At 36.9% G+C, this 16,370-nt stretch overlaps 1 long non-coding RNA gene across 1 annotated transcript in view; it reads left to right on the forward strand.

Moving 5' to 3' along the window:
- LOC309870814 overlaps nucleotides 1–3,142 on the forward strand; it is a 72,092-nt gene extending 68,950 nt beyond the window's left edge. Inside the window, exon 4 of the long non-coding RNA XR_014314831.1 lies at nucleotides 3,090–3,142. This is a non-coding gene — a long non-coding RNA (uncharacterized lncRNA). The remainder of the gene's footprint in view (nucleotides 1–3,089) is intronic.
- Nucleotides 3,143–16,370: the final 13,228 nt, after the last annotated feature.

Consider the following 16,370-nt stretch of genomic DNA (forward strand, 5'->3'; position numbering starts at 1 on the left):
AACAATTTAGTAGCTTGTATTCCAAGTAGCTTGTAGAGGGCCAGGGAGATTAGGGAGGTGAAGATGGGAAAAGGGGCCTCTTAGAGCCTGTGAGCCACTATACAAACTTTGTCTTTTCCTGAGTAATATGCAATATCATTGGATGGTTTTAGACTCTTCTAGCACCCGTGCTAAGATCTGTAGAGGCTAAAGGTAGAGCCATGGGACTGTGGAAGGGGATATTAATCATTCCGGTGAGAGACAAGGGTGGTAGTTGCTGGCGTGGTGATGAGAAATGGTCAGGTATATTTAGACAGATGTGATTTTTCCCTATGTGTTCCCCTGGATTTGAGGGGAAACAAGGATTTATTAACCTGGGGGCTTGACTCATGAAACTCTTGGCAGTTGGTTGGCAGGAGACTTTTTATTTTTCTCTCCTTTTTTTTTTTTCTTTCTTTAAAGCATACTACTTCATTTTGTCCTTGCTGCTGGATTATCACTCACTTTTTTATTACTTAAAATTATGGAATGTTATGAGCAATAGTATTTGAGGTTAACCTTCACCCATCCAGACTTTGGAACAATTTAGTAGCTTGTATTCCATTTTTAAGTTTTATATCACAGATGGGTGTCTTTCCATTAAAAAAAAAATTTGGAGTGACAGCAATTGTCAATGTTCCTTTCCTCATAATTTTAACTTGACTATTAAAGATAGAAACTCTCCAAAGAGCTCCCTATTCTGGGGATGGCAAATATGTGGCAAATACTGTCACTCTACCACTTTCTCACCAATGGCAGACATTGCTAAATGATCATAGCGTTCTTTGTCACTGAGCCCTGATGGAGCATTGGAATCTGTATCAAAATAACCACAAATAGATCAGAGTTGGCACGAGTTAAAACCCATTTGCCATTTTTGTGTGTAATCCTTCTTCCTGACAGCTTAATAGGATTGGACAGGAGACTATTATGCAGTGGTGCCAGACTTCATCTTTGTCTTATCAAATCCTGTCTCCATCACTTGCTAAACCTGTGATCCTATGCTAGCATCTTAACATTTCCAGGCCTCTGGCTTCTCTATAAAATGGGGAACATATGAATACCTATCTTAAAATAAATGTAAAGTGCTTAACTACAGGGCCTTACCAGGTTCATTTAAACCTGGTTATTTCTTGAGTTAGAGCTTAATACACTGATTTCTTCATTACACAATATTTATAGAGGCATCCTGCCTTTGTCACCTTGTCTTTTTATCTTTTTTCTTTTTTAAAAAATTCTTAGCCTACAAGCATGCCTATATTTTCTCCAAGGAAGGAAATCTTCCATGCAAACAACTCCTAAGTCCACACAGGCATTATTGGAGCCTCTCACTCCTGCTTTAACCTCCTCTGGGTTTGGGGTTGAGAGGGTACGTGTAGTGCTAAGAGGCAGGAGGTAGGAGGGGCTGGTAGATGGTGTAGTGGAAAAGCTATGGCTAGAGGAAAGGGCTTTGGTCTTCTGGTCCTAGATCTAACATTTCACTTTGGATCTGTATGTGGGCAATCCCTTAGGGACAAGATACATTAGTAAAGTGGTACTGAGTAATAATACATATTTTATTTCCGGTTCATTATAAGCAATGTGGATTTTTATCAAGCTGGTTTTAGACCCAATCATTTTGTTACACTGTCGATATGAGAAAATAGTTCCCAGGTTCCAAAGCCTTTATGTACTTTATAGTATGGCTTTTTTTTTTTTTTTTTTGCTTTTTATTTAATTCTAAAAAAATCTAATTCAATTGTAGTTTACATACAGTGTTATATTTGTTTCAGGTGTACAATATAGTAATTCAACATCGTAGTATTGTAGTCAGAAGGTCCATTTTCCTTAATTTGAAATTTGCCTTTACAAATCCAATTATGATTATGCTGACATCTGTGCTCATAAATGCCAAGCCATTGTCGAGGAAAATGCAGTTAATTAGAGCTAGTCTGGTATTAGCTCTCTTGAGTTTCATCTTCAGTCTCCATGCCACAGGGATCCACTTCCGGTGAGCTGAGGAGGCCATGTCTGGGAGCCAAGTGCTGGGCTCAGAGGCTGTTGCTGAAGGCATTTCAGCAGTGTCCTCACTAGTTCCATTCCTCTTAAGGAATGCAAATCTTTCTAGAAACATGTTATATATATATGAGCTTGGTTCTTGAAACCCCCTTAGATAAACTTAAGGCCCATTATTGTGAGATTTTGTCTATAGGAGAAAGTGTTTTCTGCTGTACGGTAGTAATTTCACCGAGTCTCACCAGGGCCTACATCTTAGATGGATCTCACTCACCCTCCCTCTGGAGTTTTACATGCTTTTCTTCTGACACTGACAGACAGCAATAATTGAGGGATCCCCCCCCCACCCCCCCACCCCCCCCCTTGAGGACTGAATGAACTTTAAAATCCTTCTATGGACATGTAACTAGGTAATGGAAGGGGAGCCTACTAAATTGATTTGTCCTCTCTGGCCTAAACCAAACTCATTTTTAAGTTCATTCCATCCGTATTTTATTCTAGTTTCTATTGAACAGAAATCTGGTCGTCTATTTGTTCCTTTTTTCCTTGGTTACTCAAGATTTTCCTTTTGTGTTTGTTTTCTATAATTTCAGTGGTTTTTATTTTCTTGGAGCCTGTTATGCTTCTTGAATCTTAGGATTCTTGTCTTTTTCACTGTAGGTCATGTCAGCCGTTGCTTTCTTGAAATTGCCTCTCCATTTACTTCTTCTTAGTGTTGCTCTTTCTCTTCTCTTCCTCTTAATTTTTTGTATTTTCTGTTTCATTCTAGATTTACAAAGATCTGTTTTCCAGTTTAAGTCTCTGAAACTGTTTCATCGTCTATTATTCAATTCCAGTGCCTGTATTTTATTCTGAGACATGGTGGTGGTTTAATTTTTCTTTTTTCCCCCATAATATCTCATTCTTAGGCTTCAGATTATTTATTCCTTTTATAACATTTTGTATTTTCTTTGAGATTCTGTAACATTAGGTGAAGCTTTCCTGAATTGTGTAGCTTTTGATAGTGTCATCTTAGAACTTTGATTCTTCTGTTCGTATATGTAATAATTTTAACACTTATTTTTATTTTCTTGTAGATTCTTTTGGAATACACAATCTCTAGTTCAAAATGGACTGTCCCTTTGTGTATTTTATTTTATTTTTTTAAGAGATATATTTATTTTAGAGAGAGTGGGGGTGGGAGGGGCATATAGGAAGCAAGAAAAGGAACAAGCAGATTCTGCAACATGAGGCTCAATCCCATGACCTAAGTGGAAACCAAGAGTCAGATGCTCAGCCAACTGAGCCACCCAGGTGTCCCTCTTTTTGCATTTTAGATCATAATGGGGATTTACAGATGGAATCTGTAACTGTTCTCACTTGAAATTTGGGTGTTCCCCTTGCTTGCAAGCCTAGCAATGTATCCTAAGGAAGATTTCTTAAGTTTCGATAGTATTTGTAGGTGTTTATGTGGGGAAATTTTCAAGTTACTTTATTTTGCTCTCATTTCAAAATCAGATGCCCTTCTGCATCATGCATTTATTGAGCTTAGTTAATACCAGAAGATGCCGAAAAAGAGATTTATTTATCAGGGGTGATGACCATAAGAGACAAAGGGGAGAGGGAAGAGGAGAAGGCAGAGAGAGACCAGTCTGTAATGTAAGTCTCACACTTCTGAAAGGGGAGGAGGAAAAAAAGGAAGACTGGGTAAGAAGAGCCTTAGACTGTGCCGCAATTTTCAGAAAATGTAATGAGGGGAGCTCTAGTGATTCCCTAGAGAAGGAAGATCTGTGTCGGGCAGAAGGGCCATAGAAGGGAGAAGTCTGAGTGGAGCAGTACCTTCTCAGAGCCGTGCACAGTAATTAGCAGGGGCTGCCAAGTAAAGCATAGCCTCTGCTCAAACACTACAGCAGATCTCCAGGATCTAACCACACATTGGGGCAGGTTCTCTTGAATCTCCATGGCTACTACACCCAAACTGGCCTCTGGTTCATTTACAAGTCTCATTTGAATTTACTTTTGTACCTGTCAGTAATAACCTGTTCATCTGAGTCTCCAGTACCAAGGACTATAAGGTTGAGGATAAGAACCATGTCATGACAGATTTATCTAGGTATAATGTCCAATTGGCCTCAGGCCTCTTGGCATCTTTTCAGCCTGCCTGTTTGGGGTAAAAACCTCTGTCCTGTATATCATATGCCTGCCCATTCTGTCCTAAATTCAGACTTTTCCACTATATTATCCTTCTTCTCCTGGTGATCCATCGTTTTCATTCTAGGTATACTTGTTGTCCTGTCTTCATCTAGACTGGAGAAGGCTAAAAATTACACTATTAGAAAACTTTTGAGAATAATTATAAAGGGATTTGAGATATTTTAGAAAAATATGTGTCAATATAAAAAGATACTGGCAGATAACTATCATACCCTTCCTCCCAGGAAATTTTTAATTGCTGTGAGGGATTTAACACATGTCATGGAAAAATCAGTCACATAATTTGAACCTTTGAAATTACACGGTGTTTTTAAAAAATTGAGAGAGTGAGTCACTGAGAATGAGTCATTTATGTTTCCTTTGTACCCTAACCACCTCATCAAGACTTAAATTTACATGCACCTGTCCTTGAAATTCTTGGGACATAAAGGCAAGGAAATGTCACTGCCTTTAAATTTTCATTTTTTTCCCTTTTTTGTGGGGGGGGTACATCAAATGGGATTAACAGTGAACCTACTCTGGTTATACACCTATGAAGATTTGTTGTCTGTGTACAGAACATCATGTTCTGGTACGTTCTGTTTTTGAGACTTATTCAGTCTCTTACACTGCAGAACAACATACTATAGTGGTAAGAGTTTTTTCCTTTTTTGTTTCCAAAGAGAATTTTAGCTTTACAAACTGCATTATATGTCTCTAGCCTTCATTTAGACTCAAGAGGTGTATTTTTGAGAAATGTATTTTTAAAGCAAGTGATTTAAACACATGAATCCAAACCACTTCTTCCTTGGGAACTGAGTCAGGCTGCCAAGTACCTAAGCAAGTAGGTTCAAGGAATATATATTTATAGTTTCTGTGCAAGAGGATGGTAAGAAGGAAAAGGATATGAAAAGATATTGAGAAAACAAGGTCAGAGAAATTGCTCCTTATAAAAGTTTCCTTTCAGGCTAAAGAAATGGACCTGGAACTGCAAAAAGGTCTTGTAAAATTATGAACTTTTCATTTAAAGTTAAATGCTAGAGGTTTTCGTGATGAGCTAATGTACATGTGGTTGAAGGCTCATAGAATTTTAATCTAAGATCTTGTGCTTTCTTTGGCAACAGAGGTCTAATTCCAGACAGACTCCCTTATGCATTTCTTCCCTGTTGTCATCCCAAAGTGTCCTATAATTACACCCCACCTGTGTTTCCAAGGCTCCTGGGCATATCTCTGAATGGAAATGAATACATGCGTAAGAGTGACACCTAAGTAAAGAAAGCGCCCTATAGCATCTCGTTGAAGAAAACTAAGAAACATGCAGAAATCAAAGAAGGACAAAATAAAACAGCCAAGGCCACCAGAACCTGAACCTGAGAGAGGCATATGCAAATTAACTCTCCAACCCAGCTAAATGTTAACTGCTCTTGTTTTATAATTGTTCTGCTCTCTTTATATAATTAATCCATTCTGTTTCTTAGGATGTTTTGGTTAGATAATTCAACTAAATGTTAAGATAACAAATGAATAAATAGAACTACAATTGACTGGGGATGATGCCAGCATTGAGTATCATTATTAAGGTTATAGGTTTTAACAAAGATTGGATTAAATGTTGATTATACCAAAATACTTCAGTGGGTATGCTATTATTAGGTCTTTGAAAATCCTTTTTTTTTAACATGTAGTATGCATTTCCTTGACAACTGCTAGAAGTGTATCCCAGAGATCCTGATCTATAGAGATTTCTCCTTGTCTTAATTTTTAATTCTGTAATTTCATTTTGTATTTCCTTTCACTCAAGAGTTGTTTAATAAAAACTTTTTAGATTTCTAAGTTTTTTTAGATTTCAAGATAGACTTTCTGTTGGCTAATATTTTCTAGTTTTGTTGCTTTGACCATAAAATGGAAATACTACAAAAGATACTCCATGAAACTGAACGGTGTGCTAGAGTGGACTTCTACACAATTGGCTTTCATAAGCCAGCACCTCTCTTCCCAGCTTCATGATCAGTGACATTATGTTAGTAGCTTCAAATTGAACAGAAGAGGATTTACATAAATGCTTTTAATGACATTGAAAGACATTAACCCAAATGAGTTACTCAATGTGAAAGACCAATTACCATGGACTTAAAACTTTCTGCAGGGTGCCTGGGTGGCACAGTCAATTAAGCATCCAACTCTGGGTTTTGGCTCAGGTCCTGATCTCAGGGTCATGAGATAGAGCCCTCAGTGAGGCTCTGTGCTCAACGCAGAGTCTGCTTGGGATTCTCTCTCTCCCTGCTTCTCCCAGTGATGCTCTCTCTTTCTCTCTCTCTAAAATAAATCTTAAAAAAATTTTTTTTTCTGTGGAAGGTGGATGGGAAAGAGTTGATATTCTGTCACTAATTAGTTTATGGAAAATAACAATAGAGTTGTAGAATAGCAAAATGAATTGAAGAGGTTTGGTTGGTTTATGCCAGTCATAGAGGATAAGCTTCAGCTAACCAAGGGGTAACTGGGAAAATTTCAGCAAAAGGATTTTGCTGAAAATCCTAAAACTAAGGTATTTCAGTATGTCAATGTAGATATAATGACAACCTGGTGGGGAAGAGGTTGGAAGTCTAAAGTACAAATGTTGTGTGTTGTGACAAAGTAGACAATGTAGCTGAAAAGCAGGAGGAAAGAGAAATAAAACTTTTTGCTTATTGTATATGCAGTAGGTGAGAGTTAAAATAGGGTAACAAAAAGCGGTAAACCAGATCTTTATAGGCAAAATCCAAAAAATGCCAAGAAATTAGAGGCACTAACAATTACAATGATAATCATCAGAACAAAAATATAAACACTTCTAAATACCAAAAAAAAGTTAAAGGGCAAAGAGTACATATACTAGAGAAAAAGAAACCTAGCTATTATAACAAAATACCTAAAAATATTTTGCCACAGATAAGAACAAACATAAGTCATATCAATAAATGAGAATAGGTTTAACTCAGGTACTAAGAGACAAACATTCAGTTTGGCTCGTAAAACACATACCGTGTATGTGCTGTGTACAAGAGGTATACCTGAAACAAAGGCATTTTGAAAGGCTGACAATGGTGAACAAAGGCATACAGGCAAATGAAAAAGTAAGGAAGTTAGCAAGCCTGGTATCAGACAAGATAGAATTGAGAAAAGGTATTTCTCCCCTTTTATTGTAGAATACACATAACATAAAATCTAAACTGTTTTACAATGTACAGATCGGTGGTATTAAGTACATGCGTTATTTTGTGTTGTGCGGCCATTTTCCACCTTCCATCTCTAGAGCTTCTTAATCTTGCAAAACTGAAACTCCATATCCATGAAATCATACCCCACCTTTCAGCCCCTGATAACCACCATTCTACTTTGTCTCTGTGACTTTGACTATTCTAGGCACCTCCTAAAAGTGGAATCATACAGTATTTGTCTTTCTGTGAGTAGTTATTTCGCTGAGCATGATGTCCTCAAGGTTCAAATTGTAGCATATGTCAGAATTTCCTTCCTTTTGAAGGCTGAATAAAATTTTAGTTTGTGTACATACCACACTTTGCTTATGCATTCATCCTTTAGAAACTGCGATAATTTCCACCTTTTTTAGCTATTGTGAATAATGCTGCTGTAAACATGAGAATAAGCTTGTTGATTGTTGTAGAAACAGTGGGTGGAAGTTAAAAGTATGGTAGCAAAAACTGGCAAACCAAGCTGTCAAAGGCAAAATCCAACCAATCAGAATCCCCAGAAAATTAGAGGCATTTTCTGATGGGAAAGTCACAATTCACAATGTAGATATAACCTTATGAATATTTTTACATCAAATGACAGAGAAGTCATCTTTATAAAAAATACAAGAGATGCAAGGAAACAGAATCACTGTAATAATAGGACATGTTCATACAGCACTTTTAATATAGAAAGGAGAATGTGGACAAAAAAATGAGAGGAAGATCTAAACATGATCAATGGAGAAGATCTTATGAATAAATATCAAACCCTATACCCTCGATAGAAAATATGTCTTCTCAAGTTCATATAATAGTCACATGATTCGTACATTGACACATACAAAGTAAGTTCACTGGTAGGATGATAAATAACAAGGGCTTTTTTAGGGGGGGAAAGCTGTGATTTATAGCATTTGTTGATTTTTCTGATGTAAATCCTCCTATGGTCAATTTGAAACTACCCATGTAATGTCACTGATCAAGAAGCTGGGAAGAGAGCTACACATTTGGCTTTCATAAGCCATACAAGTCTGCTCTCGCACACCACTTAGTTTCATAGAATAACATTTTTAATATTTCTATCTTATGATCAAAGCAATAAAACTAGAAATTACTAAACAATAGAAAGTCTATCTTGAAATCTAAAAACCTTTTATTAAATAACTCTTTTTAAAAAAAGATTTTATTCATTTATTTGATAGGCAGAGATCACAAGTAGGCAGAGAGGCAGGCAGAGAGAGAGGGAGAAGCAGAAGCCCTGATGTGGGGCTCAATCCCAGGACCCTGAGATCATGACCTGAGCCAAAGGCAGAGGCTTTAAGCCACTGAGCCACCCAGGTGGCCTTTAAATAACTCTTGAGTGAAAGGGGACATACAAAATGAAATTACAGAACAAAAAATTAAGACAAGGAGAGATCTATATAGATCAGGATCTCTGGGATACATTTTTAGCAGTTGTTAAAGAAATATATACCACTAAATTATTTTACTAGCAAAAATGAAACTGTGAATACGCTTACCTCAAAAAACTAAAGAGACAACAAAGTAAATAAAACACAAGTCATAAGGATAAAAGCAGAAGTTAATGAAGTAAAGAATAACAAAATAGTAGACTCCAAAATCCAGTTTTTTTAAAAAATCAAAACTAGCTAACTTAATGAAGAACAAAGGGAGAAGCATTTATATAAAAAAAAAAAAAAGAATTGACAAGGAAGAAATAATTACTGAAACAGAAGAAATCTTACAATCTTAATTATCAATAGATTATAGACTTTCACATAAGTATTAAAATCTAGGTGAAATGGATAATTTTAAGGAGAATAGCGATTACCAAAATCGGCCTAACTAGTGTTGGAAAGTTCTATTTTCATAGTAGAAATAGAGACAGTTTTAAAGAACTGTCCCACAATAAAAAGACAAGGCTCAGATGGTTTCACAGAGAAATTCTAGTAAATCTTTGAAGACTAAGTAGTCTTAATGTTCTATAAATTGTTCAGGGCTTTGAGAATGAGGGAGAACTTCCTCACTTTTATGAAGCAAAATTGAATATTGAACTTAATCCTGATAAACACAGTACAAAAAAGGAAATCAAAGACCCATATTTATGAATATTGATGCAAAAATAGTAAATATAATTCAGTACTACAGTAATATGATACACTAGATCAAGTGTGGGATTAATTCCATGTTCGGCTTACTATTAGGAAATTCATTAATATTACACATGATACTAATAGCTCTAAAGAAAAAAGTCATGTGATTCTCTCCATAGATACTGATAAAGCCATTGGTGGAATTCAGTTTATGAAAGGAATTGAGGGGTACTTTTCTGAGTATGTTTTATGTATTATGCACTGTTTTTTAAAATTTAAATTCAATTTAGTTAATATACAGTGTATTATTAGTTTTGGGGTAGAATTTAGTGATTCATCAGTTGCATATAACACCCAGGACTCATTCCATCAAGTGCCCTCCTCAATTACCCATCAAGTGCCATCACCCAGTTACCCCATCCCTCCACTTCCCCTTCAGCAACCGTCAGTTTGTTCCCTATGGTTAAGAGTCTCTTATAGTGTGCGTCCCTCCGTTTTTATCTTATTTTCCCTTTTCTTTCCCTATATTTATCTGATTTTTTCCTTAAATTTCACATATGAGTAAAATCATATGGTATTTATCTTTCTCTGACTTATTTTGCTTAGCATAATACCCTCTAGTTCCACCCATGGCATTGCAAATGGTGGGATTTCTTTCTTTTTAATGGTTCAGTAATATTCCAGTGTGTGTGTGTGTGTGTGTGTGTGTGTGTGTGTGTGTGTGTACATATACACCACATCTTCTTTATCCATTCATCTGTCAGAGGACATCTGGGTTCTTTCCATAGTTTGGCTGTTGGGGACATTGCTACTATAAGTATTGAGGTGTAGGTGCCCCTGCGGACTACTATTTTTGTATCCTTTGGATAAATACCTAGTAGTGCAATTGCTTGGTCATAGGGTAGCTCTATTTTTAACATTTTGAGGAACCTCCACACTATTTTCCAGAGTGGCTGCACTAGCTTGCATTCCTGCCAACAGTGTAGAAGTGTTTCCCTTTCTTTGCAGCCTTGCCCCACATCTGTTGTTTTCTGAGTTGTTAATTTTAGCCATTCTAATCTGTGTGAGGTGGCATCTCATTGTGGTTTTGATTTGTATGTCCTTAATGCCATGTGCTGTTGAGGATTTTTTTTGGGTGTCTTTTGGCCATTTGTATGTTGCCGTTGGAGAAAGGTCTGTTCATGTCTTCTGCCCATTTCTTGACTGGATATCTTGGGATTTTTTGGTGTTGAGTGTGATAAGTTCTTTATAGATTTTGGAAAGTAGCTCTTTGATATGTCCTTTGTATCTTCTCCCATTCTGCAGGTTGCCTTTTAGTTTTGTCTATTGTTTCCTTTCCTGTGCAGAAGTTTTTACCTTGATGGAGTTCTAATACTCCATTTTTGCTCTTGTTTCCCTTGTTTCTGGAGATATGTTTGGCAAGAAGTTGTTGTGGCCAAGCTCAAAGAGGTACTGCCTATGTTCTCCTCTAAGATTTTGATGCATTCCTGTCTCACATTTAGGTCATTCATCCGTTTTGAGACTGTTTTTGTGTAGGGTATAAGAAAATGGTCCACTTTCATTCTTCTGCATGTGGCTATCTGATTTTCCTAACACTGTTTGTTGAAGAGACTGTCTTTTTTCCATTGGCTATTCTTTCCTGCTTTATCAAAAATTAGTTGACCATAAAGTTGAGGGTCCATTTCTGAGTTCTCTATTCTGTCCCATTGATATGTGTGTCTGTTTTTGTGGCAGTACTACACTGCCTTAAAGATTACAGCTCTGTAATGCAGCTTGAAGTCCAGATTGTGATGCCTCCAGCTTTGGTTTTCTTTTTCAACATTCCTTTGGCTATTTGGGGTCTTTCCTGGTTCCATACACATTTTAGAATTGTTTGTTTTAGCTCCATGAAAAATGCTGGTCGTATTTTTTTTTTTTTAAGATTTTATTTATTTATTTGACAGACATCACAAGTAGGCAGAGAGGGGGAGGGGGGAAGCAGGCTCCCCACTGAGCTGAGAGCCCAATGTGGCAGATCACGACCTGAGCCAAAGGCAGAGGCTTAACCCACTGAGCCACCCAGGTGCCCCTGGTGGTATTTTGATAGGAAGTACCTTGAGTGTGTAGACCGCTTTGGGTAGCATACACATTTAAAAATATTTATTCTTCAAATCCATGAGCATGGAATGTTGGAATGTTTTTCCATTTCACTGTGTCTTCCTCAATTTCTTTCACGAGTGTTCTATAGTTTTCAGACTACAGATCTTTTACCTCTTTGGTTAGATTTATTCATAGGTATCTTACAGTTTTTGGTGTCATTGTAAACAGCATTGATTCCTTGATTTCTCTTTCTGTTGCTTCACTGTTAGTGTAGAGAAATGCAACGTCTGTGCATTGATTTTATATCCTGTGACTTTGCTGAATTCCTGTATCAGTTGTAGCAGTTTGTTTTTCGTGGAGTCTTTCTGGTTTTAAATTTGGGTCTGATACAAATCCCTTCCTCTTTCCTCTTACACAACTCCTGTCTAAAATAGTTTTTCTTTCCTATTTCAATTGATGAGAAGTATAAACACAGATACAGGAGTAATGTGTTTGAATTTCCACCTCCCACCTCTTATTTCTGCCTTTGTCTTACTCTTTCCCCAGGTAACGTGCCTCAACTTGCACTTTGCAGTTTATGGCAACTCCGAGCAGAAAGCCAGCTCCTAGACTTGTCGTTCTGTCAGCTTCCATGCGCCTATGCTTGGGAACAGTGCACCACTTAGGTACCATCCTTTCTTGTGACCCAGGGGATCCTAAGTTCATGGTGTCACACCTGGGATCCCTCCCCACCCTTCACCACCTGAACACCGTTAGGCTAGACATGCTCCCACTGTAGCAGACTTCTAAAAGTTCCAATTTTGCACTCTGCTGCTCTGCGGTAACCTCCTTAAGCAGGCTCCCTCCCCACCGCTATATACTCAGCTATATCATAGGGGATTCAAGTCTCCACACCTCCTATCTTCCAAAAGGTCATCACTTTTCTACTTGTAGACTTGCAGTATTTGTTTTCTCAGACCTCCAGTTGATTTCTCGGGTGTTCAGAATGATTTGATATCTATCTAGTTGTATTCTAGGGATGTGACAAACTTAGAGACCCCCTATTTCTCTGCCATCTTTACTCCTCTGAGGAGTAGTTTCTTAATAGATCTATTAGTTTCAAAGTAGTATTTTACTAATGGAAAAATACTAGAGGAATTTCTTTTTTTTTTTTTTTTAAAGATTTTATTTATCTATTTGACAGAGATCACAGTAGGCAGAGAGGCAGGCAGAAAGAGGTGGGAAGCAGGCTCCCCATTGAGTAGAGAGCCTGATGCGGGACTCGATCCCAAGACCCTGGGATCATGACCTGAACCGAAGGCAGTGACTTAACCCACTGAGCCACCCAGGCGCCCACTAGAGGAATTTCTACTGAGATCAGCAATGGGTAGCGTGGATGCTACCATAGTCACTAAATCTCAACATTTTGTTTAGGGGCATTAGCCAGTGTATTTGAGGAGAGAAATCAAAGTATAAGAATGGATCAAGTATTAAAATTATCTCTATTTGCATGTATCACATTTGACAAACTCAAGAAACCAAAGATACAAGTAACTCAAATGCATCATTATCCATTGTCTCTTCTTTTCAGAAGTTTCCATAATACTGATAAAATATACATAAGCTGTCTTATGGAATTTTACACATTGACACTGAAATTATCCCAGAAAAACAAATGTAGAAGGATATCCAGGAAAACACTGAAAAAGAAATTGAGGGTGGATAAATCCCATCAGACATTAAAACTTGCTATACAGCCTGTTATGATTGAGTACTGGAGCATATAAATCAGTGGAATAGAAAAACTCAAAAGACCAAAGTTCACATGGAAATTTGGCATATGCTAAAAGGCAGAGATGGACTTTTTAATAAAGGAAGCTTGGAAAACCTGGTGTAGCCACTTGGAAAAAGAAAAAATTAGATTCCATATTTCACACTACACACAAAATTAGTTCAACGTGCATCCAAGATCTAAATGTAACAGTAAAACCGTTCGGTACTATAAGAAAATATGAGTGAATTTGTCTTTAATCCTACCATAGGAAAAGCCTCAAAATCTACAGGCAGTAAAAGAAGAGTGATAACTTTGACTACATAAAATATTTTTGCAGTCAATACACCAGAACTGGAAAACTAGGAGATGGTATTTGGGACATATACTACAAAGGCCAACTATTCCTTACATTTAAAGAAGAAACCTTAAACAGTGAGGAACAAAAGACCAAAAACCCAGTAGGAAAGTGGGAAAGGAGACCTGATCCGATACATCACAAATTAATATATAAAAATGGCCCTTTAACACAGCAAAATTCTACATTTTTAAAGGCAAAGTACTAAATCCCACTGTGATGCCATTTTTTACCTATTAGTTAGTGAAAATCAGTCTTTACAACGTGTTTTGCTGGTGAGACTGTGGGGAAACCATTATTCTTACACCTGCCACTTGTGATGCAAACTGTGCAACCCTTCATCAGTGTTACTAGGCAATGCCTAACAAAACAACGTTAAGTGCTTTCCTTTTGACCCAGCAACCTCACTTCTAGAGATCTGCCCTGGAGATATAGCAACAATGGTATGAAAATACAAATGCACAAACCTTATCATTTGTAACTGGAAATACTGGGAAAATCTAAAGGGCCATCTATCATGGGGCATTGCGTTGACTATGGTACCTCCATATAGGACTTTATGGTTGTGAAAATGAGGTGCTCTGTGAACTGCTATTGGAATGCTTTACCAGGATACTTTTGTTAATTAATGAATTAATTAACTTCAGTAGCTTGAGTTACCTGTAAACAAGGTTTCCTACCTCTTTGAGGGCCCTCACTCTTGCTGTTTCCATATTAAGGCCTAAGGAAACTTGTCCTGAGACACCTACGATTAAATCTTAGCAGGTATGATAGTTCCTTGATAGAAACATCTCCAGTGTCCAGTGGATTATGATCAAAGGTCTATGGGAAAGCAAATAAGGTCAGTCCCATTATTACAAGTTGGGGCATATGTTACCTGAGGAAATAGAAAGACAAAGGCAGAAATTAGAGCAGAGAGATGGGAAATTCGAATACCTTATCTGTGCTTAAAGTTCTTTCAGTTGAATTAGGAAAGAAAATTTAGACAGGCAGTTGTGTAAGGAGAAGGAAGGGATTTGTATCAGACCCAAATTTAAATCCCAATTCAAGCACTTAAACCAGTGCAAATTTTGCAAAGGTGTTTAGCTTAATTTAATTTTTAATTTTTATTTTTTTATTAACATATAATGTATTATTAGCCCCAGGGGTACAGGTCTGTGAATCGTCAGGTTTACACACTTCACAGCACTCACCCTAGCACCTACCCTCCCCAGTGTCCATAACCCAACAACACTTTTCCTCCCCTCTCCCCCCTCCCCAGAAACCCTCAGTTTGTTTTGCCAGATTAAGAGTCTCTTATGGTTTGTCCCCCTCCTGATCCCATCTTGTGGAAGGCGAGGTCAGTTCCTTTGTTACACTAGGGAGAACTGGGTAAATCACTGTGTATATTTGCTGTATACTAGGTTTTTAGTGCTAGACCATTCCTTCCAATTCTTATCTCATAGTTTTATATCTTTTCATTGATTTCTGTGTTAAATTTTTTTCTACGTCCCTATTCACCTTATAAGCTGTTTAATTACTGAAATTCCCCGTGGTTGACTCTGCCTTTCTTGTTTTCTTTGCCCGCTATAGAAGTTTTCTCCCTACCCATGGTTTTAATTATGATTTTCTTTCTCCGAGAGGTAATATCAGTATAAAAACTATTTATAATAATACCAGAGAATATTGTGAAACCACATTGATTTCTGACATATGGATGATTGAATCTCACTGCTGTAGATTTCCTATGTATAAGGTATTATATCCTGAGACTAAATATTGTGAATGAAATCTAGACTTTTGAAGGAATCTAGTTGTCAATTAATAAAAACTTAAAACAATAATAAGTAATATGAAACCTATAAGTAATTTTACTATAAAATTTAAGTACTTTTTTTAAAATAATGAAATCAGAATGATACAAGTAAAACAGAGATGCATAGAGCAGGTCATGTGACATTAGGAGTCATTAATTACAGCTGGGGAAATCTTTGTAAAAAAGATGCATTTACTATGGACCTTGAAGAAGGAGAATTTCAAGAAGAAAATTATGTGCAGAATTGGTTATTAGTATGGAAAGAACCTAGATGTCCATCAACAGATGAATGGATAAAGAAGATGTGGTGTGTGTGTGTATATATATATATATATATATATATATATATTATAATATATATATTATAAATATTATAAGTATATTTATATAATTATATATTATAAAATTATATAAATAAATATATATAATATATATTATTATATCCATTATATATATATATAATGGAATACTATGCAGCTATCAAAAGAAATGAAATCTTGCCATTTGCAACAATGTGGATGGAACTAGAGGATATTAATATTATGCTGAGCAAAATAATTCAATCAGAGAATGATAAGTATTGTATGATCTTCCTGATATGAAGAATTTGAGAGGCAATGTTGGGGGTTTGGGGGGTAGGGAAGGAAAAAAATGAAACAAGATGGGATCAGGAGGGGGACAAACCATAAGAGACTCTTAATCTGGCAAAACAAACTGAGGGTTTCTGGGGAGGGGGGAGAGGGGAGGAAAAGTGTTGTTGGGTTATGGACACTGGGGAGGGTAGGTGCTAGGGTGAGTGCTGTGAAGTGTGTAAACCTGACGATTCACAGACCTGTACCCCTGGGGCTAATAATACATTATATGTTAATAAAAAAATAAA

This window comes from Mustela nivalis (genome assembly GCF_964662115.1).
Source record: "Mustela nivalis genome assembly, chromosome: 8".
Classification (NCBI taxonomy): domain Eukaryota; kingdom Metazoa; phylum Chordata; class Mammalia; order Carnivora; family Mustelidae; genus Mustela; species Mustela nivalis.